The sequence below is a fragment of the Eschrichtius robustus genome, chromosome 7 (genome assembly GCF_028021215.1).
Source record: "Eschrichtius robustus isolate mEscRob2 chromosome 7, mEscRob2.pri, whole genome shotgun sequence".
Taxonomy (NCBI): domain Eukaryota; kingdom Metazoa; phylum Chordata; class Mammalia; order Artiodactyla; family Eschrichtiidae; genus Eschrichtius; species Eschrichtius robustus.
Genome location: NC_090830.1, coordinates 9559132 through 9586880, shown reverse-complemented (window position 1 = coordinate 9586880; position 27749 = coordinate 9559132). Strand labels below are relative to the sequence as shown.

General features: G+C 40.1%; 1 long non-coding RNA gene and 1 pseudogene across 1 annotated transcript in view; one reads left to right on the top strand and one right to left on the bottom strand.

The window, feature by feature from the left end:
- The window catches only part of LOC137767589 (uncharacterized), a 47034-nt gene extending 33866 nt beyond the window's left edge, over positions 1–13168 (bottom strand). The window contains exons 1-2 of the long non-coding RNA XR_011074549.1: positions 13004–13168; positions 10183–10217 (exon numbers count right to left, since the gene is read on the bottom strand). This is a non-coding gene — a long non-coding RNA (uncharacterized lncRNA). The remainder of the gene's footprint in view (positions 1–10182; positions 10218–13003) is intronic.
- A 5196-nt stretch (positions 13169–18364) lies between these two features.
- Positions 18365–18630, top strand: LOC137767588 (protein kish-A pseudogene; annotated as a pseudogene).
- Positions 18631–27749: the final 9119 nt, after the last annotated feature.

Here is a 27749-nt window from a genome sequence, read left to right as displayed (position 1 = left end):
ATCTCAAATCAACAACCTAATTTTACACCTTAAGCAACTAGAAAAGGAACAAACTAACCCAAAGCTAGCAGAGGGAAGGAAACAATAAAGATTACAGCTGAGGTAAATAGAGAACAGAAAAACAATAAAGAAAATCAACAAAACCAAGATTTGGTTTTTTGAAAGGATCAACAAAATTAACAAATCCCTGGGGATACCCAAGTGCTAAGCCACACTGCCCTCATGACAGCACCTGTTAGGGACTGAACGTTTATGTTCTGCCTGAACTCATATGTTAAAATCCTAACCCCCAGTGTGATGGCATTAGGAGGCATGGCCTTTGGGGTGATTAGGTCATGATGAATGGGATTCGTGTCCTTATAAGAAAAGACATGCAAGCTTGTTCTCTCTGGATAGAACCAGAAGATGGTTGTCTGCAAACCAGGATTCGGGTCCTCACCAGACCTCAGATCTGCCAGCACCTTGATCTTGAACTTCCCAGCCTCCAGAACCGTGAATAATAAATGTTTGCAGTTTAAAGCCACCCAGTCTGAGGTTATTTGTTATGGTAGCCTGAACTAAGACAGCACCCAAATCCTGATTAATCCCTGCTTCTACTAATTTCACCTCAGAAACCAGTCCAGAACTGCTTCTGTTAGACCTGCCTCAGAATCCTTGAGAGGGACCTTCCGAAAGATGCTTTCCTCCACCCTCTTGGTCAGCAGCCTTTGGTTCCTGCGAAATATCTTCTCTTACGGTATTGAGTCAATAAATCTGATTTTAACAGACAACAGGCTTGTTCCTGGTGGTCTTTGGAATTTGAGGCTTTAACACTCTGAGAAAGTTCCTGACTGACTGGGTCCTGAAGGGGTGAACTGCGTCTCTGAAGCCTGTTCTGCCACCTTCTAATCATGGGTGCACAGCCAAGACAAAACCTCCCAGGTGCTGCGTTCTCACAGCGTTCACTGTTTGGCTTAGAAGTCTCTCACATGACAATTCTGCTTTAATCAGTTCTTGGCAAAAGAGCCAATTGGTAGTGGGTAAAAAGTGCACTGATAAGTAGTCTTAATATTAGAAAACAGTTTTTTTGAGGGCCAAGCATTTTCTGTGTGTGTGCTAAACACTGTGGTAAATGTCTGACAAGGATTGAAACATTCAGAACTAGAATAACCCTTTAGGGACCTCCCTGGCGGTCCAGTGGTTAAGACTCCATGCTCCCAATGCAGGGGGTGCAGGTTCCATCCCTGGTCGGGGAACTAAGATCCCATATGCTGTGCGGCCAAAGAAGAGGACAGAAAAGGATAACCTTTTAAGGCAGGTACGGTTATTACTGCTCCCACCATTTCCTAAACTATGAAACAGGGTCAGAGAACAAGAAGTAGAAAAAGAACCAAGATCGGAGGCAGCTTGAATTCACAGCCAGGCTTAAGCAATAAGCACACAGACGTGGCTTTAGTTTCAGCTCTGCTGTAACCTTGCCACAATCAGGGATAAATCCATTCATCTCTAAGGTCAGGCTCTTCATCCACAAATTAGAGATGTTCTAGGACCTACACCTTTCACACTATTCCTGTGAACTCCATGCTTGTACATTCAACTGCCTACTTGACTTTTTATCAAGAACTGTAAGGGTCTGAAATTTTACCCTACCTGCAAACTAAGAAGCTAGCCTGCCAGTTTCATGGTTGTTGTCAGAAAACACAGCATATTTAGATCAAAACAACAGAGGACTTTATTACTCATGGCACAGCAAGTGGCGTGAGATTCATGTTCATGTCTGTCGGTTCCCCTCATTCCTCAGGTGCCACGGGGGTTACATGGAGCAGCCCAGGTGGATGCTGGGCACACAATAGGTTTGCATCACATTTGAGGAGCCCTGAGCATAGGGACCCCAACTCTTTTATAATGGACGATAAGCCTGGCTGACCTTTCCCTAAATGGAGACATTATCTTTACTACACTGGACAGTAAGCAAACCTCCCCTCTGCTTTGGAAAGAGGCACTCCTATATTTCAAGGATGTTCACTACATAAATACCTTTGAACAGACAGTCTGGAACAAGGGCTTTCAGTGCCTCTGCTCACATGATGTGCAGAAATGAAGAGATCCACAGAAAATTGTCTCCCAACAATATCCACTCCTTATTTCTATACTCTCTTGGCTTCTGGGGAATTTTTTCATAAGTGAGACACTTTGATGACTCTGACCAGTAGAGGCTGGGACCAAATCCATTCATTTTCTCTCATACAGCATTTATAGCTACGATCGACAGAACCCAAGCAGTGGGATGAGACCAACCCATAATACTGACCTCAACCACGCCCCCCAGGGTCCTGGACTCAACCAGCTGAACAAATCTCAGAAACCATCGTTGTCATTAAGGGTCTCTACTGACCTTTCCACGTGGTGCAAGGCATTCCCTTGGGTGCAGCAGTATGTAATAATGATTGCACAGTCTCTGCCTTGGCCCACAATTCTGACACCCATTAGAACCCTGGCCCACGAGTCGAGGCTGACCTGACGACCTCCTCGGGTCAAACTGCTGACCAGTTCTTTAAGGTCAGGACAAATTTTGCAGCACCTTTTCTAACTGGATGACTCCCATTGTAGGGAAGACTGTCTGCAACGTGAGTGTAAATAATGAGGCAGTTATCCCTCTGGAAGGTTCCCCTGAGTAACCAAGAATAGCCTCATTTGGGGGAGATGTCTGCAGTCATCTTAGGGCTACATGACCTCCTGGTGGTGTTTCCTTAAACTCTTGAGGGTCTCTTAGGCCCACCCCTCTAAAGTACAAGTCCATGTGGTTTTGGAAAGGAGGTAAATTAATGCTTGGCTTCTACACAAGAAGTGTGGCCCCAGAAGGTCACATGGATCCAACAGAAAGAAAATGTTGTTGACAATTGTTGGAAACCCCCTAGTGTGACCCAAATCAGTGGAAGGGCACAGGTTGAGTGCCTCCCAAGTGATTTCCTGGCAGGCTGGTAAGCCCTAGAGTTCTTAGTTCAGCTTGGATTATGAGTCTAGTCCTTGCTTTGCTGCAAGCCCAGTTTGCTCATTTTGTCCACGCCACCAACTAGCAGCATTTGTGCCCCTCGTGGAATGACTGAGCAATGTCTACAGGAATGGGGGTGGGGAAGATGTTCATAGGTGTTGACAGCTGGTTTGTGTGGGAGGTGCAGGAGTTGGGGGCATTCCCTGCTGTTTCCGGTGGCCTCCTCTGTCAGGTTAAGAGGATGGCAATCAGATCATGGTCAGAGCTATCATCTGGCCATGGGGATGGCAGACTCAGCAGTCAGTTCAATTTAAGGGACTTGCCAGAATTTAGGAGAACCTCACCGGGGCATTTTCATTTGTGAGGAAGGTCTCAGGGGCTGTTCTGAAAGACAAAGATTATTAATGCCTCTCCCTTCCCCATACCTCACCCCCACCCCTGCCCCCCAGCCCTGTACCTGGGTGTTTCCATTTCTCCATCAACCACAAAATCAGTGAGTAGCTATAACTTCACCTTTTCTAATCATCCTCTACTCTACCCAGACCTTTTGTCTTGAATGGCCACATGCAAAATGGAAAAAGGCATCTTTTAAAAACTTCCAGAGATCTATTATGCTCCCCAACCTTGGCCCACGTGGGCCATTGCAGAGGGACTCTGCGAACAGTGCTCTCCCCCAAGTGGTCCTTATCTTCAGAAAGGCGGAACTATGGTGGACCCCAAAACCAAGAAAGCAAGAATGAATGGGCCATCAGAATAATGCAGCATCAATCCATTTTCATCCTTGGTTTGAATCCTCAAGGTTCAATTTCCCAACAGAATTTTCATTTTGGCCTAGTCTGGCTCACTTGCCCACCCCTGAGCAAGAAAAACTCAGCTGGCAGTTCTGCTAAGACCGTCTGGAATTGAGGAGGGTAGTATCTCAGAGGAAGAGGGAAGGATACTGATCAGGCAAACCCAACACATGTCCATTATAGGAGGTTATATTTTTTTGTCATGGTTCCCTATTAGCACCTTTTTGACTGTTAAGGAAAAATCACTCATGACACTTGGTAAAGACGGTAAAGAAGACTTCATTCTTGGGGGGAGGGGCGCTGCTACAATGGGGTTTTGTAGTACAGGAGAGAGATCTGACTCAACTCCAAATACAACAAGGACAAGTGGAGATTTAGAGCCAAAGAGCAGGCTGAAACATCAGGGGAAGGGTGGGGGCATTCTGTCTAAATCAAATGGACAGGATTATTGCTGAAGGCAGGCCAGGGGGATAAAATACCAAGGGTGGGAGATAAGGAATTTGATCAGATATCAAGGGTAGGGGATTTTCTGACAAATCGACTCAATAGGATTCTTGCTAAAACTGGACTGAATGGGCAGAGCCACTGGACTAAAGAACAGAGCCCAAGATCAGGGCCTCGTCAGAAAGAGGACTCGGAGGAGTTTGACTCAACTTTGGTCAAGCAGACAGTCTTCGTCGTGGCCCATCCTATTTTTTGCAATCACACATTTCCCTAATTCTTTGATCAAACACACAGTGAGTGAGAAGCATTAAAACAACAACAACAATAAGAAGAACAGCAAATGTAAGCACAGGGGCAGTGCAAGAATTTACCTCATCAGATTTGATTCCATGATTGAGTTGCTACCATCACTTGACTTAATTATTGAAATAAGATGTAATGTAGTGGGGCTTCCCTGGTGGCGCAGTGGTTAAGAATCCGCCTGCCAATGCGGGGGACACGGGTTCGAGCCCTGGTCTGGGAAGATCCCACATGCCGCGGAGCAACTGGGCCCGTGAGCCACAACTACTGAGCCTGAGCGTCTGGAGCCTCTGCTCCGCAACAAGAGAGGCTGCGATAGTGAGAGGCCCGCGCACCGCGATGAAGAGTGGCCCCCACTCGCCGCAACTGGAGAAAGCCCTCACACAGAAACGAAGACCCAACACAGCCAAAAATAAAAATAATAAATAAATAATAAATAAAAAATTAAAAAAAAAAAGATGTAATGTAGTAACTCATAACATTTTTTTTGAGTAGAAAAATGTGTGGTCTTTCTAGACCCGCACTGTACAAATACTACAGCCAGTAGCCCCACGTGGCTATTGACCCCTTGCAATGTGGCTAGTTCACACTGAGACATGCTGTAAATGTAAAATACACACTGGCTTTCAAAGACGTCGTATGACCAAAAGGCAGACGGTACGGCAACTCCAAGACTGCAAACACTGGGCGTAATGTACAACTGATGGGAGCAGGACTGAACAGAGGAGAGGTCAACTTGTTAGTCTTGACATCAGAAAGACCATGGGGAGAAGTCTACTTATACTCCTGGGGTGTGTGGGCAGAGACCAGTCAGGATGACTTGTTTTGTGATTCTGTATATGGACAAAACAATTCATTGTGGACGACATCTGCGTGCTTCACATTTTCAAAGGAAAATGATCAACATGTGTACAGACCACAGTCATACATGAATCACGTTTGAAATGCATTCCGACCTACCCCAATCCAGCAAAGTGTATCCTTGCACAGCTTAGCATTTCTATTTTGTTATTTGGCTGCTCCCATTCTTGAAATCCCAACACAGATCCCACCCCTTGCCTGAGGACTGTGAACTAACTACCTCACTATCAAAGGCCAAAGTGATTTATTCAAAACAACCTAAGTTTGAGTGGATACAGTGCCAGGCGCTGTTCTGGGTGCTGGTGACACAGCAGTAAATAAAACAGGCAAAAATCTTGGTCTCATGGAGCCCATATACCAGTGGTCTCACTCCTCTGAATTTTTATGTTTATTCTTTCTTCCATTTATCAGACTGCTCTTTTTTTTAGTTATCTTTCCATATATGTACATATATACGTATTACGGTATCAAGGGGAAAATCCTTTCCTTATCAATATTAATAAAGTTAGTATGGATGTTGTTTAGAATTTCACTTTTATCTTGGAGGTATTTCAGGTGATCCCCTTGGAGGACTGGTTCAACCTTCTGAGGCAGGAACTTTCCTAATGAGGGCAGTAGTGTGAAAGGTGAAAAAACTGGCATTCTTATATTAAGAAAAAGGATCACAATGCCTTAAACACAGATATGCTGTTCAGCTATCAAAAAGTCTACAAGGTTGTCAAATGTGTGTGGCCAACTAATGGAACCTGTCAGCTCAGAGGCTGTCATCCTGAAGAACAAGGGGAAATTCCTCTAGTTAATGACTCTCCTTGATGGAGGCTTGACAATGGCCTTGACCCATTTACTGTAATGAGTGAGTAATTGTACAAGTTAAGAAAATTGCACTGGGCATTTACATTTCCATGATACCATCAAGGAAACTGTTGTTCTATTAAAATTTTGTAGTTCCTGATTTAGGAATAAGGTAATGAGCAATTCTGTATCAGTGTCAAAGTAATGGGATAAAAATGTAATGAACAGTTTATTTGTACTTCTGGAGTAAGCTGAATTGTGATTAATGACAGTTGGACACTGGTGACCGTTTTTATTTTTATGGCATAATAGAGATATTAGAAGGTGGGTAAAAGGCTTTGGAGGAGGCAGAAGATTTATTTACTGATGACATCTTGACTTAGGTATAAATTGCAATTTGTGCTTGGTGATAAGATTGCTGATATTTACTGATTCCTTTCATTGGCATGTCAACAGGATTAAAAAGTAACTAGAATGAGTCCATTGTTTTTCTTAAATGTTTATGGAGCTATAAAACTCTCATGTTTTCTTTACAAGACAGGATTAGGTATTTGGGGATAAAGTTAGAGTGATCCGTATTGCTCAAAGAGGTTACAAGGTGACAAATGTCAGTTAGAGGAAAGCTCATTTTTATAACCAACAGATTGACTGGACTAATGAGCGTTGTGTCCAGGATGGAAAAATGCAATAAATTCAATGACCGGTAAAGCTTGCTCTATAAGGCTGACCCTCTGTTCCACAAACTGTCTTCTTCTGTACAAGGCATAATAGCATTCAGAAAATCAGTTCACAGAACTGGGCTGTTGACATTGCCTTTTATCTCCCATCCACTCCACGCGGCACACCTGCCGTCCTCAGGTCACTGATCACGTTCTTGGAATCTGCTTGTCCCCCGTGTGTGGGAGGGGACCCCTCAGGGACCACTCTTCTTCCACAATATCAGTCTATCTTCCTCCACTCTTATCTCATACTTAACAACTTGGTCACGCCAGATAACGTCACCAACTTTCAGGAACCAGAAACCACCACCAGATGATAAAATCACTGGCAAACAGAAGGAAGAAATGCCCTGTGTCTTCTTCCACCGTTCAAGGCAGAGCCAGCCTGGTGAGCACGCTCAGGACACCGCAGTCCTTTTACAGAATCAGGCACTTCAACCCTGTAGGTGCTTGGGAGGGCTGCATGGTGCCCAGAGAAGACAGGAAGGGAATGGACAGTAAAAGGGAACAGATGGGCTTCAGCTTCATGGGAACAGAGCCCACATCTATTTTTATTTCTACTTTTATCTCACCCTTATAAACCTACATGATAGCACAGTGCCTGGAACAGAGGAGAGTAAGCTCTCCAAAACTGATAACTACTGCTATTCGTACTACCAAGTACTTTCCACAAAGGCCCCCATGGCACAGCTGCCCCCAGCTCCCTCACTGCTCTGCAGAAGGCCTGTTGTACTTAACACAATGAAGAATCAGACTCTTAGATTAAACACATTTAACAGGGTCCAGATGACATCAGCCATGCTGTATTGCAGGACCTCTGAAGTTACTGTGACTAGTGTTTACTTCTCTTATTAAGAGGATGGCTCCCCGTATACACACTACTGTATGTAAAATAGGTAAATAACAAGGACCTACTGTATAGCACAGGGAACTCTACTCAATATTTTGTAAAACCTATAAGGGAAAAGAATCTGAAAAAGAACACATATATATGTGTGTATATATATATATACATACACACACATATATATGTAACTGAATCACTTTGCTGTATACCTGAAACTAACACAACATTGTAAATCAACTATACTTCAATTAAAAAAAAAATTAAATTAAAAAAAAAAAAAAAGAGGATGGCTCCCCAGATCTCCCTCTTCGACTCTCTGAACCTGCACCTGGAGTCCAGCACCAGTACTCCACTTACAATCATATGAGTTTCCTATTATCACAGAAAAGATCTCACTAGAAACAAAAGTAAACATCACTTATCTCCCTCGTTTAAAATGTAACACATTTTCTCTCTCTCACACACACACACACACACACACACACACACACACACACACATTCACAAAATCAAAACCGGTAACAAGACCTTTCCCGTCTAATTACTCAGCCAGGTCATTCTCTGCATCTGCTGATGCTCTGTTACCACACTCCTCCTCGCTCTGCCCCCAACCCCGTTCTGTGACTGCAGTGCAACCAGTGACAGCACCTTCTACCCACTCCGGAAGTCTGACGTCAGCACACTCTTCCCCTCTTCCCCGTGCCCCCAGGCGCTGGCAGGATTTCCCCTTGTGATCCGCCCTCTCTTAGCGCTTCCCCACTCTCCTCAAGGGGACGTGAACCATCACTTGTCATCCAGGGTTGTCATGCACCTTCTCCACTGTAATGGTCAGCCCAGTTAAGAGACTGGGAACTGAAGGACCTGTGTCTGGTTATGGAGAAAACAAACTCTGGGGCTTGGGACACATGACGCCACCACATGGGGGTAGAATTAGAGGTTGAGGAATTGCCCGAGGTCTCACATCTGGTTAGAAGCAGAACAAAGACGTCCAGACATGAGGAATGCTGGAATTGGATAGGGTATCAGTAACCGTCCAGCTCAGTATCCTCAGCTATGAAGAGTTAACACGCAGACACACGCTACAAGTGGGATTCTCTGGCTAAATTACTTTGGTTGTTTCTTGGTACCCAAACCCAAATGATGATTCCCCTGTGGAATCACCACCACCTCCCTGTGGCTGACCCACTTCAACGCAGCCTCAGTATAAGATGTTACGGGAAACCCAAAAAAACTTTTGGGCCAACCCAGTACCTCGACTCCTGCCAAGACAACAGCAAAAGTTCATGATTCCAGGCCTACCTCTCATGCTTTATTTGTTACCTCCTAAATCTGGTAATCCCACCCTCATCTTCTTTCCCCCCAAAATCCACCACCTCCTGGGAACCTTCCAGATGTTTCTCACCTCTACAATCTAGTGGACAACTTACTGAAACCACTGAGTGAATACTGATGTCAACTTTTCACACCGTGTATGCTACATAGCACCCTGTTCTATGTTTTTAACAGGGTGCCTGGTTGCATAGGCCTCTGAAGGTCCAGTGCCTGTAATAATTTGTAAGTAGCTGGAGGTGGATTTTAACTAGAGTTTATCATGCAAATACCCAAAGCAGTAAGTCACCAGACCAGTGCATGAGACAGGCACACCCCCAGAGGCTTGGCTAGCCCTCCCTTCAAAGATACACATTCATGCTAAACAGTCACTCCCTCCCTGAGGCAAAGGATGGCCATCCAAAATCAGACTGTGACCTCAAAAAGCTGCTGCTACACTGTGCAGGCAGTGTTAAGACACCCATTTCCTTGCCTTCACTCAACGCTAAAAACCCTCCTATTCTATACACTAGCTTCCTCTCAAAATTCCAACCACCCAGTAGAGGCAAATGGATAATTTTCTACATGATAACAAAAGTTCAAGGGTATATATTTGGAAACAAATAATTTTGTACTCTGTTGGCTTTGCTATTTTAATAGAATTATTTATAAGAGAGGCATTTAGAAAGGGCTTTTGATTTTCCAATTTAAGTTTGAACTTATCCTAAGTTGGTCATTTATTCTCTCCCCTCTCTCCAGTGAATTTATTTCATGTCCTACTTTCTTTCACATGAGAATAATCTAACCTCAAAGAAATTCCATCTGCATGGGAAATTTGATGGCATTTTCTCTTCTCCCATTGTTCATTAATTTTCTATTAATGAACAAATTCCTTGTAATTAGTTTAAATAGTAATATAATTTCAAGAGAACATTCACATGCAAAGCAATGTACTTTGATTTTGTACTCTTAGATTGACAACAAAGCTTTTGAAAAAATAAAGAGAGCATAAGTTAGTGGGCAGTTTTCAAATTCAACCATAATTAAAACTACATAAATCATATAACATGCATGTGGAATATAGAAAGGAAACACCAATTACCCCAAACAGAGTTTGATTTGTTTGCAGAAATGTTAGGGGAATCTTACCTTTTTTGAGACTTATGTCAATGTGGATATATTATCTGGAAAATAAAAATGCAACAAAATTTAAAATCAGGGTTTCTGCTTGATATCTGTGAGCTAGAGAGACGAGGAAGCTTGGGGGTGCGGGAGTGCATGGTGGGTTATATTACCAACCTCTGTACAGTAGAACGTGATCTGTCCGTGGATGAGGCATTCTTGTCACCATTTGTGCTTTCTTTCTTCCCCAATCTAGGAAGTGTGCTAATAAATTGCTAGGATGAAATCCTAAACTCAGGCTTTCCTAAAACAGTATTTGGAAGTCTAACATCATAGGTTACAAGATGAGAGGGGCCCTAAGGAACACAGGGTTTAAAATTACTTGATATTTATGGAGGTGCTTGAAGTTCTTGTACCCAAGCAAGGGTGGGGTTGGGTATGAAGAAACCACCAACATAATTCAGCCGTTAATCTCATTTGTAGTGTGTGTGTGTGTGTGTGTGTGTGTGTGAATTCGTCATAGCTGAGCTGTTTGTGCTCTCACTCTACTACCAGGCTGTGAAAAAAAAAGTTTCATGGTCAATGTCTCCACCAACATTTGAAATTATGTATAACTAGCTATTAGTAACTAGCTGTGAAAGAAAGTTTCATGGTCAATGTCTCCACCAACATTTGAAATTATGTATAACTAGCTATTAGTAACTAGCTGTGAAAAAAAAAGTTTCATGGTCAACGTCTCCACCAACATTTGAAATTATGTATAACTAGCTATTAGTATTAGCTAATTATATTATTAATTAATAACTAATAATAGCTAATTAATTGGTTTCAGTATTTTTATTGTCTCTCTCATGAACTGGTCAAAAATAAAAGTTCTGCTGAGCAAGGTTTTTTTTACCTGTTGAAAGAGAAGGGGGAAAAGGAAAGCACAAAAGGATTAAATTTTGAAATGCATAAAGTCTGATTCTACACTCTACTGGGCAGAGTCTAGTGGAGCTTGGTAACTTAGGTACCTGCCTACTGTTGTGAGAGCAGATGCAGAGGTGTCCAGAGTGAGGATGATGATGTTATTTATGGAAGTGAAAACATTTGTTCAACCTGAATTTGCCATAATTCAAAATGGGGATGCAGTAGGCCATCCCAGTTACTCTAAAGGTTTTACATGCCATAGTCATTTAACTTTTTTTTTTTACCAAGATTAAACAATATCTGTATTTTTTTGTGTGTTTTCTGCTACCTGCTTAAAGAATGCTGAAAATCACACCTCTATCAGTGAAGTGCTTATGTGCTGAAAACAATAGACACTCAAATTTCTTAATTTAAAGGGTAAATAATCAAATTTTAAATTATGCCCACTAATAACAGAGCTTCAGGGCACAAATAGGAGTTAACATTTGATCAGTGTTCCAGTTTTACCATTTTTTTTAAAATGGATGGTGTTATCTTAACAGAACTCCAAGAGTTCTTATATAGAATATGCATGATCAGCATGACTCTGATGCTTAGTAGAGCATCTTGCTCTAATAAGATATAAAAGTGTACAGAGATCAATTTTCAAATGATTACCTGTAGGAAATTCTTATGCTTAACATAACATTAAATTTAAAAATATTTATATGCAATACAAAGAATGATGTCATCATTTCTTTAGCAGAGTTATTACTGGCATTGTTTTTCATTCATCTTTGAGAGTCCTACTGAGGATGCCTGGTTCCCTTCTAAGTACTGAAAAAAGATACTAAAAAAATTTGGGGAGGGCTCCTTGGGTCACTCTTTCCTACCATCCCCATTGGTACATAAGGAAAGGAGGTTGAAAACCTGGAGAGAGGGAGCCAAGGGAAATGGAAAGGTAACTGGCTGAGATACCAGAACAAGAAGCTTCAGCAAAATATAAGCTTTCAGGGAGGAGAAGATGGGATCTCTGCTTCCAGCTAGGAGCAGAGAGTATGGGAGCTTCAGCAAGAGAAACACGCAAAATCCCGATAATTACCAGGTTCAGGAAGGATGGGGTCCCCCAGATAGCCACCAGGCTACAAACCTTGCCTCTTCCCACTTTCATTAAAAAAATAAAATTAAACCCTACATTGCCCTCTCCTTATCTCTCTTCCCTCTGCAAAGAGGGTAAAAACCAGGAAACCTCAGGTACAAAAAAAATGAGTGACCAACAATCACAAACATTTCAGGAAAATCAAAACATAAAGGAAGAACAACTTTAACATATGCTTTCTCCTTTTTTTAGAGAGAGAGAATTTGCACCTGAGGAAACTTCTTTTAAAGTGATCAGGACATTAAAACCAGCATAATTAAAATAATCATAGGGATAAGCAAGAATATCACATCATGAAATGAGAGCAGGCAGTTACGAAAAGAGTTAACCAGAGATCTTGGAAATACAAACAGCTACTGAAATAAAACCTTTCAAGAGATGGGCTGAATAGCAGAATGACCACTGCTGAAAATCAAAACAGAGAGCTGGAATACCAAGGCAAAGAATTCTCTCAGAACGCAACACAAGGGATAAAAAGATAAAAGCTATGAATGACAGGTAGAAAAATCTGGAGGACAGATCTAAAATTTTCAGCACCGGTCCACAGATATCCCATTGATTTGGCTGCCATCTTTCCTGCTCTTCTTCATAGCCAAAATTCAAGCATCTTACAGGTTGGGCTTTTCCCCAGAGTTATTGCTGTCTTCCGGCCCGTAGTGCTGGTTTGGGCCCCGGCTTTTCCCCCGGGATTCCCCTACCAGCACCTGTAACTTCCTGGGCTTCAGACAGGCTCCCCCAGGAAGTCCAGGACCACCAGCAGCTTCAGTGCAACCGGTCCCACCCTGCGCCTCCCCAACCTACACTTAGGCACACGCTGCCAGTCGAGCGCCAGTCCGAAGCGACGCTCCCGGACGGTGAGTGACTCCAGGGGTCAGAGGATCAGATCTCAATCCATGGATGAGAAAGCTCCCGAGATCTAGGAAGCCCGGCGGGGAAGCAGAGACGCTGAGCACCAAGATCCGGTTTGTATCACAGCTCGCCCAGCCGTTCAGGCCACGCCCATTCGCCGTGGCCGCGCCCCCGATCGCGGGGCCTTGTGGGAGTTGTGGTTCCGCGCGGCCGCGAGACCGCCTCGAGCCAGAAGGTGGGAGCGATGACGGAGCAAACTACATACAGCTGAGGGGGCCGCTCCGCCTCCCCGGCCTTCGGGGCCACCTCAGCGAATGAGGCGGGACCGCGCGGGCTTTCAAAACAAGGAGGTGCGGGCGCGCGGAGCGGTGCGCCTTTCCATCCCTTTCGCCTTGGTCGCGCTCCCACATCCTTCGTTAGTGCATCTAAAGACTGCACTTCTGCCCTGAACTTGCACGGCCCTGAGGGCCCAGAATTTGGCCTGAACTTTCCGAAGATGGGGCACAGAAGGTGCCTGCCTTTTCTCCAGTCCTTCTCTTGATAAAAATCCCTGAATGAACCCAGTTCAAGTTTAGGTTGTGGTAAAGTATTCCAATCCCAAGTGCTGGATGCTGACAACTTTCTACAGATTTTGTTACTGAACCAAACTTGGGGTCCCTAGCTGGCGCTCGCGCAGTAAAGCCAGTCTACTGACATCTGGTGGTCGTGAAGGGAAGTGCAGCGTTTATTGCAGACGCCGAGCAAGGAGTCCAGGAAGGCTCGTGATTAAAAGGCCCGAACTCCCCGAGGCTTTCAGGGGAAGGTTTTTAAAGACAGGGGGAGGGAGAGGGCTTGTGGGGTGTGTGATCAGTTCGTGGACATTCTTCTCATTGGTTGGTGGTGAGGTTATTGGAAGTCAGCATCATCACCCTTCTGATTCCAACAGGTCTGGGGTCTAGGTGCTTGTGAGCAGCATACAGTTAACTTCTTCCACGGTGGGGGGGGGGGGGTTGGGGGGCGGGTTCAGGATCCGCCAGACAGCTCAAAGGACATGGCTCAGAATATTATCTATATCCCTTGAGGAGGAACGAAAGGTCCTTGATTTTGTTTAATGGCTAAACTATTATTATTTTGTCTTGTTTGACTGTTTTCCTTTCTTTCTGCATTTTCTCATTTCTCTTTGGAACTTGGGGAAGGCCTCAGAGGCTAAAGTTTCTCTACAGACAAGAGGCAGGCAGAGAACACGGGGGGCAGGGGTCTTCTTCCAGGAAGACCCCGTAGGGTCCTGCTTGGTTACAAGTTTGGCTGGTGTATTTAAAAAGAGACCAGAACTTTCTCCTGTGTCAGCCCAATAAATAATTTATTTTAATCAGATTGTATGGGAGGAAAAAAACCTTTTCCTTCTACCCAAGTAGGTTCTCCAGCTGAGGGCCTTGGAAATTAAACTGACAAAAGACGTGTGGGACTCTCACAAGGAAAATATACTCAAGATGGTGGCCAAGTGATTGAGGCTTAAATATCATTTTAGGCTAAACAAAGGAAAAGAAGTTTGGGACTTCTGGGAGAGTTGAGGCAGGTTAGAAGAAGTTGAGGGGAGGAAATATGTAAAGGTTGTCTTGTGCAGCTAATAGTCTCAGATTGTAAGAGTTGTCTCTGGGTGTAGCCATCTTCCTGACACTGAGGCAACTTTACAAATGGAAATTTCCTTTTTTTTTGTTTTTGTTTTTGTTTTTTTATTTTTTGGCCATGCCACATGGCATGTGGGATCTTAATTCCCCGACCAGGGATGGAACCTGCACCCCCTGCATTGGAAGTGTGGAGTCTTAACCACTGGACTGCCAGGGAAGTCCCAGAAATTTCCTTTGTAAATGTACATTTCCTTTGCAAAAGAGGAAATTTATACTCTATTATAGTCAGTTAAGGGGAGGTAAAGAACTTTTCCTGCATCTGTTTGCTCTCAATTCCCTGTAGCTCAAAATAATCCATGTGCCAAATAGTCATACTTTGGAGTGGCTAGTGTGGTCGCCTTCAAGACATTATTGAAAGAGCTGGCAGGCTGTGTGGTAGAAGGTGGTCAGAGAAGCTGGTCAGTAGTAATGGCACTAAGGGTAGTGAATTTACAGAGAGCTCATGTACCAGATGGCCGGTCTTTCCTTTAGAGTATCACAGGACCCTTCACTATAACTCTGTGAGTCGGGCATGATCAATTTCTCTGGCCCGGGTAACTCTATCACTAAATGTTAGAGTTGAGCCCTCAACTGAGGCAGCAGAGCCCATGGTGGTTACTTTCTACCTACCACAGACCTGGGCTCTGTTTGAGCTCTGCTGAAAAGAACCGTGTGACCTCAGGCCAGCTGTTCATCTCTTGGCCTTCCTTTCTCATGTGTATCTGCACACAGCTATGTTAGGTGGTGGTAAAAATTATTCTCACTCTGAGACTGTGGGGCTGCTGAGCACCCACCATGCACAAGACACTTGCTGACACAAAGAGATGTTAGACTAAGGTTAGTGTTTAAAATGGAGACTATTTTTGGTAAAGTTGCGGAAATGTGTAATAATGCTCTAAGTGTCTGTTAAACGAGGTGGTATCTTTTCGTCCCTTGATTTTTCTGCCTTTTGCCCAGAGAGCAGGCACCAGATATTCAGCTTTTGGTGTTGCTTAGCAAAAAGACAGGCTCTTTCCGTGGGAGCTCATTAGTTCTCTTGTAGCTAGAAATGTTTTTTTTTCTCTTCTGCTCTCTGTGTTCTGAGGCTTAAAGATTCTAAGATACTAAGCACTGCGTTGGTAATCCCGTTTTACAAGGCTGTTATTTTTCTCCTTTGAAAATGAACTCTTAATCATTTAGATACTTAAAAGCCTAGATACAGCACAGTTTATTCCTCTAATGTACTGACCTCAAATGCCAAGTAGGTTTTGCAGCGCCTACCCAGGAAACAAGTCCTGGATTGTGCACAGATGACTTACACACATTAAAGTGCCATGAGAAACCCAGGGATTTTTAGGTGAAAATGTCAGAGTAAGAGAAAAGGCTAGAATGTTGGAGACCATACTTAGCATCAAATCCCAGCATCTTCACTTGTTGGTCTGTGTGACCTTGGACAAATTAATTAACCCCTCTAAGCCTTAGTTCCTCCATCCATAAAATTATAATAATAAATCATAGAGTTTTTTTAAGGACCAAGTGAAAAACAATATGATATACATTTAGTATAAAATATTGCCAATTAGAGAATGGCTCTCACAATTCAGCTTTACAGGGATTAGGTCATTAGCCAGTGCAGTCATTGACCTTCAACACACCCTGAAAGAAGTTCAGGGAGATAAGGAATGAGGCACTCTGTGCTCTGGGAAAACTGGCAGTAAAGAGCTTCAGTTAGTTAGATACTTTCAAGAGAAAATGTTACAAACCCAATTTCTTGCATCTTCCTATACTTAGAAAGTACTAAAATGATTAACTAAGATATTTGTGCTTAATGACTAGCAGTAACGTTCTACCAAGATGTGTGTTTAATTGCACATACCCCTTCTCCAAAATCACACATATACTGACCTACCCCCTTACCTCTTTGGAGCAGTTCCTCAGAGCTATCTGAGAGGCTGTCTCCTGGCCTATAGTCCTCAGTAAGTCCCCAAATAAAACTGAAACTCACAGCTCTCATGTTGTGCATTTTTATTTCAGTTGACAGTTTTGGCAACCATGAAGGGACCTGGAGCAGACTTCTATCCTTTGCCTGAACTCTACAAGGATCTGGAGCCTTGGTACCAGCAGGGCCCCTTGTGTCAATCTCCCTCTTTGGCGAGTCCACATGAATTTGGGTGAGTCTCTCCTGGTTCTCTGATCTCCCGATTATTGGTTCATGATCTTGAGTTTTATTTGGTGGTGTATTACAAGTACCTGGCCCCCCAGTTGAAAGATACTGGGGGCACCCAGTTGAAAGACACTGGGGAAAAGTGTCCCCCAGTTAAAAAATACTGGGGGAGTCTGGTTGAGAGATTTGGATTTGCTCAATTGAAAGACACTGAGAGGTGTGGAGTGAGTGATTATGTGGGTGTCTGGCCTAATGTCTCTCATTAACAAGGGACATCAGAAAACCAGCCTCCAACTAACACCCCAGCCAGGTTTATGTACAAATGAAACTTATACTTACAAGTACTTACTTAATTAGGAATTAAAGAAAATCTCACCCTGAAAATGGCCAACATGGGGCTCTTTTGACATTCCAACACCAGTTTATTGCATATGCAGTTAGAATTAGAGAAAGCCAGCTTTATAAAACAGTTTGTTTCAGAACACTGACCCTGAGAGAACAAGTCCTTCTAGAGGAGCTTGCATTTCTCCCCCTGTGCCTTGAGACGTAAATGTTCTACCAGTGCTCTCAAGAATTCTTATCTTATCATCTCCAATTCCTGAGACTGAGGGAAAAAAAGGAAAAAGAGTCCTTTTGGAACTCAAGTGAATAAACTTAACTTATTCTAAAAGTTATTTATAAACTAGTGAGTTTTATATTGTAATACCTGATTAATGACTAAGTTTTAAAAATGAAGCTATGAGATCTCTGATTGTGTCTGTGTATACCTTATAGTTATGATATATCTTTACCTATAGATGGTATTACAAAAATTAATTCATAAACGAGCACTATTTAATTGACTTAAAGGAATATATAAATTCTCAGAAATATAAAAGAAACTAATCCAAATAAATTTCAGGTTCATGTGACTGGGAAATATTCAACATTAAATTAATATTCGATATTTAAGTTAGTTTGTTGCTTTAATTAATGCAGGCATGTCTTTAGAGTCATCAGCATTAAGTATAATACTTTTATTGTACCTAGGTTTACTAGAAGTCAAATAAGATCTTATTATATCTGTTGCAAAATTTGTCAGCAAGAAAAATAACTTGGTATCATGAAATTTTTATAAATAAATTAATGTAAATGAGATAAAAGCTTTTAGGTAAACCCTTTACAAATAATTATGTTTTAGGAATATCTACTTAAAAATAGTCTTTCCAGGGACTTCCCTGGTGGTCCAGTGGTTCAGACTCAACGCTCTCATTGCTGGGGTCCTGGGTTTGATCCCTGGTCTGGGAACTAAGATCCTGCAAGCCGCGCAGCATGGCCAAAAAAAAAAAAAAAAAAAAAAATCATCTCTCCAGATTTTGGTAACTTGAAGAGTTTTACTAAATTAAGCTAAATGGTAGAAGTTTATTAAATATCTAGGTCATTCCCAATTAAAATAAGGTACTAGAACTGGAACATTAATTGCTGAACATAGGCTTCTTTTTACAAGTTCTGATCTGGTATCAAAGAAGAATATTTGCCTGGGCCTAGAAGGGTGATGTGGCTGGGGTTTCGCCGGCCTCACTATGTCTGCCATTTTCAATTTTCAGAGTCTGTTGACTGTAATCTTGCTGCTTATATGTACCTGTGCTTATATCCGATCCTTGGCACCCAGCCTCCTGGACAGAAATAAAACTGGGTTTTTGGGTATATTTTGGAAGTGTGCCAGAATTGGTGAATGGAAGAGTCCTTATGTTGTGGTATGCTGTATTGTGATGGCCTTCAACATCCTCTTCATACAGTAGCTTGGAAAAATGCCAGAATTCAGTCGCAGTCAGATTTAAATATGAAAAAACAAAAGGACTTATCTGCAGAAAATAATGGAAAGAATGGTTAACCCTTTTATCTCTGAACATTGAATGAGATAAATTTTCAGCTGCTGTTCTCTATTTTTGTTATTGGACCAATGTTCTATATAAATAATTAGGATGTAACCATTTAATACTCAGAGTTTAAATATGTCTGTAACAATCAACCTCAGTACTGTCACTACAATATTACATTCTGCATATGTCATTCTATTGTGTCAGATACCAGTTTTTAGTGAGGTATCTTTAAGGCACATAGGAGACAACAAAATTGGTAAATTACTTAAGTTCCTTTCACCGTGATTTGGAAACGATAAATCTTTATAGAATGAGGCTTTTTGGACTAGCTTTTTTATTGAAAAAAATGGTTCAATTTGTGTTGGTAAGGACTGCATTCATATTTAATAATGCTTGCTTTTCCTCTGGCCACATCATTTTGAGCAGTAACCAGAGTACCTCTACTCTTAGCAAACTGTAGTTTATTACAGGTATTTAAACTATTTAAAACAAGCCTATGCAGTTCTTAAGGAGGAAGATAAATGAGAAGTGACTTAAGAGTGCTATTGAGAAAATGTTCCTATTTAACATAAAAGAATTCAGAATACCTGACTGGTATTATCGTCTCTGAAACCTCTGGTTAAGTATGGATAAATGCCTTAAGCATAAATTTGACCAGCTAACTGTCGTGTTTGGAATAAGACTACATGCTTAGAGTAAAAAGAGCTAAACAGAATGATAATCTTATATGCGTTTTTCATTCTTTTTAGTGTTAGGTCTCTACATTTTAATTACCCCAAAATACAAACTGTGTTTTTGTTTTTTAATACAGCACTTTAAATCTAGTTTATGTTTTGTCTATCAACTTGAACTGGAATCTTGTGTAACTTACTACGTGATGATAAACCGTTTTCATATCTACTTACCATATGCCATGGCATAAATGTCTTTGAGCTTTGATGATAAAGGAGGACCTTCAGTAATTTTCATTGAGGCAAGAGGGGCATTGGAAATGTGACATAAATTTTGTAGTAGAGCAGTTATTACACATTTATGGTTAACATTTCAAAATTCAGTTAAAGTTTCAAAGTGAAGGAGAACTTCTTAACTAAAAATTGCCCATTATAGATAGTATTAATTAGATATTGTTGTCAGCTGTTAATTCCCCATAAAGATAAAAAGAATAAACTTTTTTTTTTAAGAAAAAAAAAAGAATATTCAAAACTGTTTAAAAATGCTATTAAAATAACCCTTCACTGGGGAGACTTCCCTGGCGGTCCAGTGGTTAGGACTTCACCTTCCAGTGCAGAGGGTGTGTGTTTGATCCCTGGTCAGGGAGGTGGGACCCCACATGCCTCAGGGCCAAAAGGCCAAAACATAAAACAGAAGCAATATTGTGACAAATTCAATAAAGACTTTAAAAGAAATAAAATAAAATAACCCTTCATTTTCCTACCGTATATCTATGTGAGGCTGGATTTTCCTGATATATTGCAAGCAAAACGACATATCACAAGAGATTGAATTCAGAGACAAATATGAGAATCCCGCTGTCTTCTCTTAAGCCAGGCACAAGGAGATTTGCAAACATATAAAACTTTGCTACACTTCTTACTACTTCCTTTGTTTTGGAAAAAGTAGTTGCTTTCATAAAAAATATATTATTTGTGTTAACATGCAAGGAATATATTTTTCGTTTTTAAAAATGAATTAATAAATGGCTCTGAGCACGGTTGTGAAGAAGGTACACTTGATTGTCAAATTCTCCACCACTCCTTTGGAACCTTTCTATCCTACTACCATCTCTTCTCTGACATCATCTCACCTTCACCCCTCTGGCTACTTAGTCCCCTGACTGGCTGACTGGCTTCACACTATGTTTTTTGTTTTTTGTTTTTTGTTTTTTTTTGCCACACAGCGAGACATGTGTGATCTTAGATCCCCAGTCGGGGATCAAACCCATGCCCCCTGCAGTGGAAGTGCAGAGTCTTAACCACTGGACCACCAGGGAAGTCCCACACTGTCCTTTTTAACCACTAAAAAACCACCAGGATAAATGCACATCTCTCTAGAAGGCCAACAAGGAGTGACGCTAATAGTGGGGATTTCAGACACCCAGGAGCCTGGAAAGAGAGAAAATGAGGTCTTTTGACATTCTTGTAAGGTCACACAGACCGACATCTACTAGCTTAGGTATATATGCACCAGCATAGGTACATATTTATATATATATATTAAATATACTTATTGCTTGATGATCAAATATATCAGACAGTACTGCCAGGCAAACAGAAGCAACTTCATGTTAAGGACAGAGGAAATTTCATTTAGGGATTTTTTTTACACTGACGATGGAGGAGCTGAGAAGAGAAACTGGACAGTGAGGTGAAGAAAGAAGGAAGGAAGTGGATGCTAGTGAGACGGGGGGAGAGGCAGCGTTACCAGTTACCAGAGCCTGGAAGCAGGTCCTGCAGTGACACACCGTACATTCTCAAATTTTCAGTTTTTTTAAAGAACAGCTTTATTGAGATATAATTGACACAATAAACTGCACATTTTTAGAGTGTAAAATTTGATAAGTTTTGACATGTATACACCCACGAAAACATCGCCACAATGTAGATAACGAACATATCCATCACCTCCGAAAGTTTCCTCATAATCCTCTGTAATGCCTCCCTCCCCCTTTCCCCATTCTCACCATTCACCACCTGTCCCCAAGCAACATTGATCTCCTTTACGCCACTATAGATTACTTTGCATTTTCTGCAGTTTTATACAAATACATTAATTCATACCATATGTACTCTTTCTTGTCTGGCTTCTTTCACTCAGAATAATTACTTTCAGATTCATCCATGTTGTTTTGTGTATCAGTGGTTACTTTCTATTTTTCAGTAATGTTCTTTTGTGTAGTTGTACCCCAATTTGTTTATCCTTTCACCTATTGATGGACATTTGGGTTGTTTTCAGTTTGAGGCTATTATAAATAAAGCTTCCGTGAACATTTATGTACAGGTTTTTGTATGGATGATGCTTTCTTTTCTCTTAGGAAAATACCTAGGGGTGCAATGGCTGGATCACATGATAGATGTAGGTTTAACTTTTTAAAGAAATTGCCAATGAACTTCCAAAGTGGTTGTGTCATTTTATATTCTCACAAGCAGTATACAAAAGTCCCTGTTGCTCCAGTACTTACCAATAATTGGTATTGTCATCTTTTCAAAACTTAGCCATCTAAAAGTTACATAGTGGTATAGAATTGTGGTTTTAATTTGCATCTCTGTAATAACTCATGATGTTGATCATCTGTTTATGTGCTTATTTGCCACTTGTATATCTTTTTGGTGATATGTCTGCTTAAATCTTTTGCTCAGTTTTAATTGGGTTGTTTTTTTATTCTCTGGTTTTGAGAAATTTTTATTTATCCTGGATACCAGTCCCTTTTCAGATAGATGCTTGGCAAATTTTCCCTTTGTCTGTGGTTTGTCTTTTCATTCTTCTAACAGTGTCTTTTGAAGAGCAGAAGTTTTTAATTTTAATGAAGTCCAAGTTATCATCTTATTATTATTTTATGGATTGCACTTTTGATGTTGTACCTAAAAAATGCCTAACCCAAGTTCACAAAGGCTTTCTCCTTTGTTTCCTCTAGAAGTTTTATGGTTTTAGGCTTTATTAGATTTATGACCAATTTTTTGTTAATTTTTGTATGTGGTGTAAAGTATGGATCCAAATTCTTTTTTTTTTTTTCTCTAAGCGATGGATATCCAGTTGTAAAAGCAACATTCGTTGAAATGTCCATCCTACCTCCATTGCCTTGTCTTAGTAACTTTATCAAACATCAGTTATCCATATATGTGTAAGTCTCTTTCTGGACTCTGTTCCATTGATCTATGTGTCTATCTTAATGCCAATATCATGCTTTTTAAAAAAATTTATTTTATTGAAGTATAGTTGATTTACAGTGTTGTGTTAATTTCTGCTGTACAGCAAAGTGATTCAGTTATACATATATGTACAATCTTTTTCATATTCTTTTCCATTATGGTTTATCACAAGATATTGAATATAGTTCCCTGTGCTATACAGTAGGACCTTGTTGTTTATCCATTCTCTCTATATATAATAGTTTGCATCTGCTTGTCCCAAACTCCCAATCCATCCCTCCCCCAGCTCCTCTCCCCCTTGGCAACCACAGGTCTGTTCTCTCTGTCTGTGAGTCTGTTTCTGTTTTGTAGATAAGTTCATTTGTGTCATAGTTTAGATTCCACATATAAGTGAATATCATGCTGTTTCGATTACTGTAGCTGTGTACAGATTCTTGATATCAGATAGTGTTAGCCCTCCAACTCTGTCCTTTGGCAATTTGACTAGTTTATAAAGTTTGCATTGCCATATGACTTTTAGAATTAGCTTCTCAATTTCCACAGAAAAACTAGTTAGGATTTTGATTGGAGTTGCTTTGAATATAAAGATCAACTTGGGGAAAATTGACATTTTAATAAAATTGAGTCTTCTAACCCATGAAAAAGGTAACCATTTCTTCATAACTTCTTTAACATCTCTCAGCAATGTTTTTTAGTTTTCAGCATACAGGCCTTTTATATCCTTAGATTTATCCCTAGGCATTTCAAATTTTTAAATTCTATTATATATTATAGTTTTTAGTTTTATTTATGATTGTTGCTGGTAATCAGAAATATAATTCATTTTAGTATACTGATTTTGTATTGCAAATTTGCTAAACTCGCTTAATAGTTCTAGTAGCTCTTTTGAGGAATCTATCACACTTTCTACATAGATGATCATGTCATTTAAGAATAACAATAGTTTTACTTCCTTTCCAATCTGAATACCTTCATTTCTTTTTCTTGATTGATTGCACTAGCGGAAACCTTCAGTAGAATGTTGAATAGAAGTGGTGAAAGCAGGCATCCTTGTATTGTTCCTGATTTTAGGAAGCGTTCATGTTTTCATCACTGAGTATGGTGTTAGATATAGCTTTTTTGAAGATTTTCTTTATCAGTTTGAGGAAATTGCCTTCTAGTCCAAGTTTACTGAGAGTTTTCATCAGGAATGGATGTTGAATTTTGTCAAATGTTCTTCTGCATCTATTGAAGTGACCATATGGCTTTTCTTTTTTACTTTGTTAATATGGTGTATTACATTCATTGATTTTTGGACACTGAACCAACTTCATATCCAGGGCTAAACTCCACTTGGTTATGATGTATTATCCTTTTAATGTATTATTGGATTCAGTTTGCTAATGTTTTGTTTAGAACATTTACATCTATGTTTAAGTAATATATTGTATAATTTTACTTTTTGTGATGTCTTTTCTGGTTTTAGCATTAAGCTAATGCTGGACTCATGGAATGAGTCAGAAAGCATTCCCTCCATTTTCATGTTTTTGGAAGAGTTTGTGTAGATTTGGATTATTTCTTACTTTACTGGTACTTTACTGAATTCACCAGTGAAGCCATCTGGACCTGGAGTTTTCTGTGTGGAAAGGTATTTAAGTACAAATTCAATTTCCTTAACAGATATAGGGCTTTTCCCATTATCTGTTTCTTCTGGAGTGAGTTTGGTAATTTGTATCTTTTAAGGAATTTGTCCATTTTGTTTAAGTTGTTAAATTTATTGGCATAAAATTGTTCACATTTTCCTTTTAATATATGTAGAATCTGTAGTGATGTCACCTCTATCATTCCTGATATTGGCAATTTATATCTTCAGAGAGAAAATAATATCTCCTAGTTATTCTGGCTACAGGTTTATCAATTTTATTGATCTTCTCAAAGAACCAGCTTTTAGTTTCATTGATTTTCTCTTTTGTTTTTATTTTATATTGTATTAATTTCCATTCCAATCTTTATTATTTCCTTTTTTCTGCTTACTTTGCATTTTATTTGCTCCTTTGTTTTCTGGTTCTTAAGGAAAATAGGGTCTTCGATTTGAGACATTATTCTTTCTGATATAGGTGTTAGTGCTATAAATTTCTCCCTAAAACCTGCTTTAATGGCATCCTGCAAATTTTTTTTTTTTTAATTATTAGCACCTTTAATTATTATTTATTTATTTATTTATTTATTTGGCTGTGTTGGGTCTTCCTTTCTGCGCAAGGGCTTCCTCCAGTTGCGGCAAAGCGAGGGCCACTCTTCATCGCGGTGCGCGGGCCTCTCACTATCGCGGCCTCTCTTGTTGTGGAGCACAGGCTCCAGACGCGCAGGCTCAGTAGTTGTGGCTCACGGGCCCAGTTGCTCCGCGGCATGTGGGATCTTCCCAGACCAGGGCTCGAACTGGTGTCCCCTGCATTGGCAGGCAGACTCTCAACCACTGCGCCACCAGGGAAGCCCCCCAGCAAATTTTAATATGTTGTGTTTTCAATTTAACTTAGTTCAAAATGCTTTATAATTTTCCTCCTTTGATGTCTCCTTTGTACCTTAGGGTATTTAGGAGTATGTTATTTAGTGTCTAAATATTTGGTGATTTTCCAGTGATGTTTTTGTTATTGATTTGTAATTTAATCTCATTGTTGTCAAAGAACCTGCTTCTTATGACTTGAATCCTTTTAAATTTATTGAGACTTGTTTTATGGTACATAATATGATCCATTGGATTCTGTTGTGCTGTGTGGATTTGAGAAGAACATGTATTCTGCAATTAAGGAACGGAGTGTTCTATAAAAGTCAATTAGGTCAAAATAATTAATAGTGTTGTTCCAGTCTGCTATATTGTTGCTGATATTCTGCCTACTTGTTTTATCAATTATTCTTTAACTTATCACAGTCTACCTTCAAATGATATTATACCATATCATGTACAGTATATTTTATAATAATATATTTCCATTTCTTTCCTCCTGGCCTGCATGCCAGGAGACATTGTTGTCATGTATTTTACTTATACATATGTATATATTGTATTATCATAATACATTGTAGTAAATTTTATTTAACAGCCAATTATATTTTTAAAGGATTTAAATCATTAGGAAAAGATATATTTACTCATGTAGTTGCCATTGCCACTGATCTTCATTCTTTGTGTAGATCCAGATTTCTATCAATAATTGCTTTCCTTCTATCTAAAGGATTTCTTTTAACATTTCTCAGAGTATAGGCCTGCTGCTGCTGATTTCTTTCAGCTTTTTGTGTGACTGAAAATGTCTTTATTTCATCTTCATTCTTGAAAGATATTTTTCTAAGTATAGAATTTTAGGTTGATAGCTTTTGATTCTTGTTGTTTCAGTACTTTAAAGGTGTTATTCCACTGTTTCCTGCTTGCATTGTTTCCTATGAAAAATCCAATGTCATCCTTATCTTTGTTTCTCTATATGTTACATCTATCTTCTCTGGCTACTTTAAAAAAAAAAATAACAGACTTGATTTTTTAGAGCAGTTTTAAGTTTACAGAAAAATTGAGCAGAAAGTACAGAGAGTTTTCACAAATCCCCTCCTCCCACCAGCCACCCCTACACAGTTTCTCCATTGTGAGCATCTTGCATAGGTGTGATACATTAGTTACAATTGATGGACCAATATTGATACATTATTATTAATTGAAGTCCATAGTTTGCCTTAGAACTCACTCTTTGTATTGTGCCTTTCTATAGGTTTTGACAAATGTATAAGATTTTCTCTTTATTGCTTGATTTCTCCTTATTTCTTGATATGATGTGACTTGGTTTCTTTTTCTTGATAGGTCTTGTATTTGGAATTCCTTGAGCTTCTCAGATTTGTAGGTGTATAGTTTTAATCAAGTTTAGAAAAATTCTGACCTTTCTTTTTTTAAAAAAATTTTTATTGGAGTGTAGTTGATTTACAATGTTATGTTAGTTTCTGCTGTACAGCAGAGTGAATCAGTTATTCATATACATATATCAACTCATTTTTTTAGCTTTTATCCCCATAGAGGTCATTACAGAGTGTTAAGTAGAGTTCCTTGTGCTATACAGTAGGTACTTATTAGTCTATTTTATATATAGTAGTGTGTATATCTGACCATTATTTCTTCAAATATTTTTCTATCTGCCCCTTCCTTGGGGGGACTCAATTTATCCATGTATTAGTCTGCTTGCTGTTATGTCACAACTCACTGATGCTGTCTTCATTCTCTGTTACTATTATTTTTCTCACAGTGTGTTGCTTTCTTTAGTGTTTATTGCCTTCAAATTCACTAATGTTTTCTTCTGCAAGGTATACTCTGCCTTTCATCCCATCTAAGTGTACTTTTCTACTTAGACATTGTTATTTTCTTCTCTCTAGAATTTTGATTTAGGTATTTTAAAAATATGTCCCCCGTTTCTATTCTAACTCTAAGCTTATACTAACTTTTTGAACATGTGGAATAAATTTAATGACATAAAAGTGTAATTCTAAATGTAATGGATATAATTCTAACATTTGTGTTAGTTCTATAGTAGTTATGATTTATTTCTCTCTCATTATGGGTCATATGTTCCTGCCTCTTTGCATGCTTGGCAATTTTTGATTTGTTACCAGATATTGTGACTTTACCTTCTTGGGTGCTGGATATTTTTGTATTCCTGTAAATCTTCTTGTGTGTTGTTCTTGGAAACAGTTGGATCTTTCAGTTCTTGTTTTTAAAATTTGTTAGGCAGGTCGGGAGTAGTGCTCTGACAGGGGCTAATTCTTCCTCACTACTGAGATAAGACCTTCCTGAACCTAATGCCCTGTGAATTATGAACTTTTCCAGTCTGGCTGTGGGAACAGGCACTGTGCTTGGCCCTCTGTGGACACCAGTCACGGTTCACTCTAGTCCTTTCTGATGGTTCTTTCTATGGCCTTGTGTGGATTCCTCACACACATGTGCTGATTAGTACTCAACTGAGTACTGAGGGGGACCCTCTGAGGATCCCCAGGTTTGTCTCTCCGTGTAGCCCTCTCCTCTCTGGTACTCTGATCTATGGACAGTAGCTGCCTTGGTTTCCCTAAACTCATAACTCCATTTCTTCAATGCAGGAAGTTTGCCAGATTCTACCTCAGTTTCTCCACTCAGCACCATGGCCTAAAATTTTTCTCAAGGTAGTAAGTGGGGATAAT